At 49.1% G+C, this 6000-nt stretch overlaps 1 protein-coding gene across 4 annotated transcripts in view; it reads right to left on the reverse strand.

Annotated features, from left to right (window-relative positions):
- ZFYVE9 (zinc finger FYVE-type containing 9) overlaps positions 1–5671 on the reverse strand; it is a 103817-nt gene extending 98146 nt beyond the window's left edge. For all 4 annotated transcript variants that reach the window (XM_040360480.1, XM_040360478.1, XM_040360477.1 and 1 more), the window contains exon 1: positions 5443–5671. The gene's annotated coding sequence lies outside the window, so the exon portion shown is untranslated. The remainder of the gene's footprint in view (positions 1–5442) is intronic.
- Positions 5672–6000: the final 329 nt, after the last annotated feature.

Raw genomic sequence — 6000 nt, forward strand, 5'->3', positions numbered from 1 at the left:
GAAGCACGGAGAAGCCGTGTTTACATACGGCTCTCCCCGTTCTTCAGCTCCGGGGAGCGATCGCGACGGGGCGGCTATAAACGATAGGCACGCCGTCGTCCCGGATCGCTCCCCGAGGCTTGCCGACCGCCGCATGTACCAGGGGGGTCCCGATCGGACCCCCGACCCACGTCAAGCAGAGGACGTACCGGTACGTACATGTGCCTGTCCGTGCCATTCTGCTGACGTATATTTACATGAGGAGGTCGGCAAGTGGTTAAATCCTCTCTTAGTTATTGAAGCTAAACTTTGGATTAAAAAAAAAAAAAAAAAAATCACTGTAAAAATAAATGAACGCTAAAGAAGTACCGTATTTATCGGCGTATACCGCGCACTTTTTTGCCCTGAAAATCAGGGCAAAATCGTGGGTGCGCGGTATACGCTGATACCCGCTTTCCCGCGCCGAGTTTGAATACTGCGCCGACATATACCGAGCGCAGTACACTCGTGTATTGTCGGGCAGTCTCGGCTCCTCCCGCGCTGACGTCCTGGACGTACAGGACGTCAGCGTGAGAGTAGCCGAGCATTGCCGACAATACACGAGTCTACTGCGCTCTGTATATGTCGGCGCAGTATTCAAACTCGGCGCGGGAAACGAGCGGGGAGGACGCGAGGACGCCAGACCCGACGAAGAGGACACCCGAAGCCGCAGACGGACGCGGGACCCGACGAGGCCGCCGATGGACGCCGCGCAAGACACCAAAACTGTAAGTACAAAAAAACTTTTTTTCACAGGAATTCGGGGCAACTTTAGGGGTGCGCGCTATACGCGGGAGCGCGATATACCCCGATAAATACGGTATGTACAATATGCGGCTGCTGCTGTGTTATGTAATATTATTACTTTTATCCTCCCTGTGCAGTACAGTCAGCGCCAAAACTTACCATAATCTGAGTGCTCCAACCAGAATTGCAAGTCACGCGCTTTGCAGCCCATCCATTCAGATAACATCTTGCATTCTTTTAAAAGTATGCAGGGCATTCTGAGATTGGAGGAGGTGCAGATGAACACCACAAGCTCTCCTCCAGACACACAGCACCTTGCATACCCTGAAAAGAAGGTAAGCTGTTTTCAGTATTGATAAACTGCAGAGTGAGTGAGTGGCTGGATGTGATCCGAGTACTCCAGACGGGGCTGGAAGTTTCAGCACCAAACATTTAGTGCCGAGCGTACTGAAAGTAAGACCCCTTTCACACGGGTGGACCGTTCAGGTCCACCTGTCGTTTCTTTCAAGCGGACCTGAACAGGAGATCCATGCTTGTCTATGGAGCGTCGGATGTCAGCGGTGACCGTGAACGCTGACATCCAATCCGATAAAATGAGACGGATGGCGATACGTCGCCATCCATCCTGGCGGATCGAATCGAGTGAGATCTGATGAAAACGGACATGCTGTCCATTTTCGTCCGATCTCTCCATAGACAAGCAGCGGCGCTCGACAAGCTCCACCCCACTCAGTGAGCAGAGAGGGACCTGTCATCCACCGACTGAGAGGATATCAACAGAGAGATCTCCCGCTGAGCTGGCGGACCGCTGCCATGGATCGGTCCCTGTGTGGAAGGGGGCTAAGAGTATTACATAACAAAGCAGAGGCCTCACACTGTATTAGTGTTTATTCGTTATTACAGTGCAAAGGGCTAAAGATTGTCTTTAGCCGGAGTTTCAATTTAACAAAACAAGTTCACCCAACAGAAATTCCATATTCAGTTTTTTAGCCCTGATGACAATTTTCACCATGACAATAAGACGTCGAGAGTCTCATTAACATGATAGCAATGATAACCTAAAAGTGTAATATCTCAACATTCTAGCCATAATTTAACCACTTAAGGACCGCCTCCTGCACATATACGTCGGCAGAATGGCACAGCTGGGCACAGGAACGTACCTGTACGTCCTCTTTAAGTGCCCAGCCGTGGGGCGCGCGCCCGCGACCCAGTCCGAAGCTCTGTGACCGCGGCCGCGGGACCCGATCGTTGCTGGAGTCCAGTGATCGGTCCCCGGAACTGAAGAACGAGGAGAGCCGTGTGTAAACACATCTTCCCCGTTCTTCACTGTGGAGCCGTCATTGATCGTGTGTTCCCTGATATAGGGAAACACGATCAATGATATCACACGTCCAGCCTCGCCCCCCTACAGTTAGAAACACATATGAGGTCACACTTAACCCCTTCAGTGCCCCCTAGTGTTTAACTCCCAAACTGCAATTGTCTTTCACAGTAAACAATGCATTTTTATAGAATTTTTTGCTGTGAAAATGACAATTGTCCCAAAAATGTGTCAAAATTGTCCGATGTGTCCGCCATAATGTCGTAGTCACTAAAAAAAAAAAAAAAAAAATCGCTGATCGTCGCCATTAGTAGTAAAAAAAAATGTTTTTAATAAAAATGCAATAAAACTATCCCATTTTGTAAACACTATAAATTTTGCGCAAACCAATCGATAAATGCTTATTGCGATTTTTTTTTTACCAAAAAATAGGTAGAAGAATACGTATCGGCCTAAACTGAGGAAAAAAAGTTTTTTATATATTTTTGGGGGGATATTTATTACAGCAAAAAGGAAAAAATATTGAATTTCTTTCAAAATTGTCGCTCTATTTTTGTTTATAGCGCAAAAAACTAAAACCGCAGAGGTGATCAAATACCACCAAAAGAAAGCTCCATTTGTGGGGAAAAAAGGACGCCAATTTTGTTTGGGAGCCACGTCGCACGACCACGCAATTGTCAGTTAAAGCGACGCAGTGCCGAAATCGCAAAAACTGCCTGGGTCCTTTACCTGCAGTTTTGTAGTTGTAGTTTTTAGATGTGCTAAAATAATAAAAAACGGATTGCATAGGGGTTGTCGATATAAGGCTCCATGCACACTCTTCTACAGGAGTTTTGTGTTCTGCCTGTAGAAGCAGCTCAATGTTATCCTATGTGTCCATGTACATTGGGACGTTTACAGGCATATTTTGAGATCAACGTTTAGAGGCAGGAAAAAAAAACCTTCTCATTTGCGTTTCTGATTGGAGCTCACTGGCAGAAAAAATGCTCTATATGAAAGTTTTTTACTCCAAAGAGAACAGACGTTTTTTTAAGCGCAGTGTGCATGGAGCCTTAATGTATCTATGGTCAGATTTTCAAATCATACATTTATTTGCAATATACGTTGTATCTCACTTATTTGCAGCCTACTCCTATTATTTGAACGGCCTAAAAGTTTGTAGGGTTACTTTGTGACCCACACATTTACTTCCTAAATCCTGAGACACTCGGTCACTATGTCCTGTCCACATTTCACAGAGCCTGCCATCTAAACTACAGAGGTGCTGAGAGGAAGAGTTTCAGGAGGCGGAGTCAGTACAGGAATCACTGCTTGCAGGCAGCAATAGACCATGGGATACATAGTCCTTAGAAATATAAAGTAAATGGCATTGAAGAAGCTGCAGATGTTGCTCTGCTCACACAGGGGTTATGCTCTGCCAACCTTCACATGAAGCGGGTATTATACCAGTCCAGGTATAAACACAGCACTGGGGCAATACTCAGCCCAGATCTGCTAGGACAGGTGTGTACAGCTCAGAGCACCGAGGGAAGATGATTATAAATGGGACCGGGAGGATCACACACACACACACATGGGACAGATCAAGACCTGCATAACTCCCTCCTGAGCACTCACCATAGAGCTGCCTGGTTATCCATAGACACTGTGACACCCCTCCTTTGGTATTAGTCCTAAATGTGCATGCTAGGACTTGTAGTTCCCAGCACTCACTATAGAGGTCACTGGTCACCCATAGGCACCCCTATCAGTGTTTTTCCTTGCCGTGCATGCTGGGACTTGTAGTTCCCTTGGTGCCAGCACTCTCTATAGAGGTCACTGGTCACCCATAGGCACCCCTATCAGTGTTATTCCTTGTAGTGCATGCTGGGACTTGTAGTTCACCTAAATGCTGAGCTCCCTTGGTCACCCATAGACACTAACACTATTCATCAGTATTATACTGAACAGTGTATGCTGGGACTTGTAGTTCCCCTGATGCCAGCACTCACTATAGAGGCCACTGGTTACCCATAGGCAACCTCTATCAGTGTTATACCTTGCCGTGCATGCTGGGACTTGTAGTTCCTCTGTTGGCAGCACTCACTGATTACCCATAGACACTGTGGCAGTATTATTCCTTGCTGGGATTTGTAGTTCCTTCGATTGCAGCACTCGTTATAGAGGTCAGGGATTACCCACAGACACTGTGGCACCCTCTATCGGTGTTATATTTTGCAGTGCATGTTGGGACTTGTAGTTCATCCTACTACTAAGCTCCCTGGTTACCCATAGACACAGTGGCATGGTCCATTGGCACTATTTCTTGCAGTGCATGCTGGGATTTTTAGTTCCTCTGATTGCGGCACTCATTCTAGAGGTCAATGATTACCCATAGACACTCTGCACCCTCTACCAGTGTTATTCTGCACAGGGCATGCTGAGATCTGTAGTTCCCGCTGTCAGCACTCACCATAGAGGTCAATGATTACCCATAGACACTCTGCACCCTTTTATCGGTGTTATTCTGCACAGGGCATGCTGGGATCTGTAGTCCCGACTGTCAGCACTCACTATAGAGGTCAATGATTTCCCATAGACACTCTGCCTCCTCTATCAGTGTTATTCTGCACAGGGCATGCTGGGATCTGTAGTTCCCGCCGTCAGCACTCATTCTAGAGGTCAATGATTACCCATAGACACTCTGCATCCTCTATCAGTGTTATTCTACACAGGGCATGCTGAGATCTGTAGTCCCCACTGTCAGCACTCACTATAGAGGCTCCTGATTACACATAGACACTCTGCACCCTCTATCAGTGTTATTCTGCACAGGGCATGCTGGGATCTGTAGTTCCCGCCGTCAGCACTCATTCTAGAGGTCAATGATTACCCATAGACACTCTGCATCCTCTATCAGTGTTATTCTGCACAGGGCATGCTGAGATCTGTAGTTCCCGCCATCAGCACTCACTATAGAGGTCAATGATTACCCATATACACTCTGCACCATCTATCAGTGTTATTCTGCACAGGGCATGCTGAGATCTGTAGTCCCCACTGTCAGCACTCACTATAGAGGTCAATGATTACCCATAGACACTCTGCACCCTCTAATTAATATTTTCCTATCAGGACATGCTGGGATTTGTAGTCCCCTGCAGATGGCATCCCGCTCTATATAGTAATGGTGACGCAATGGTGCCCTCTAGGGACGCTGAGCTGGCAGTCCATGCTGGGACTAGTGGTCCCCCTGCAGCAGGCGAGTCCCATCTGTCCCGGGGAGGTCAGTGACGTCACCTGGGCGCTGTGCTGCCCTCTAGGGGACGGACTCGGTATGTGGCCCGGCGGTGCCCTTGTTGCAGTCTACTTACCAGGGGGCTCCTCATGCCGGGCGGGCGGCACAGGCTCCCTCCGTCCTCCGCTCTCCCCGGCCTGCCGACACGGCTCCTCAGTACAGTCCGCGCTGCAAAGGAGGGAAGGCCACCGGCCACCTGTTCTCCCCGCCGTCCGGTTCCTGCCTGCTGCGCGGCCCGGCTCCGTGTACCCCCAGCTCCGCTGTCACTGCCATGTCCGGCCCGACGAGAGGAGAGGCGGGGGAACGAGAGAGGACGCGCACCAGCCGGGAGGACACCGGCGCCCCCTGGCGGAGAGGAGGGAGCAGTGCAGGCGGCCCGCAGAGAGGAGGGATGGGGCACGTGGTGCGCAGAGAGGACTGGCACAGAGACCATTGCTGCCAAACACTCTGGTTGCCATGGTGACCCTGAGGCTGCAGTCCATTCAATTACTGGGCATGAACCAGGATGCAGTATATTTCTCTGACTTTCCTCAACTGCATGGCTGCCATTGGTCAGTGACCACAAAATATAGAAGTATATGTAGAGGCAAAACTTTTCGCTTTGGATTGAGAAGGGGACGCGTTCAGATCGCTC

This window comes from Rana temporaria, chromosome 7 (assembly GCF_905171775.1).
Source record: "Rana temporaria chromosome 7, aRanTem1.1, whole genome shotgun sequence".
NCBI lineage: Eukaryota > Metazoa > Chordata > Amphibia > Anura > Ranidae > Rana > Rana temporaria.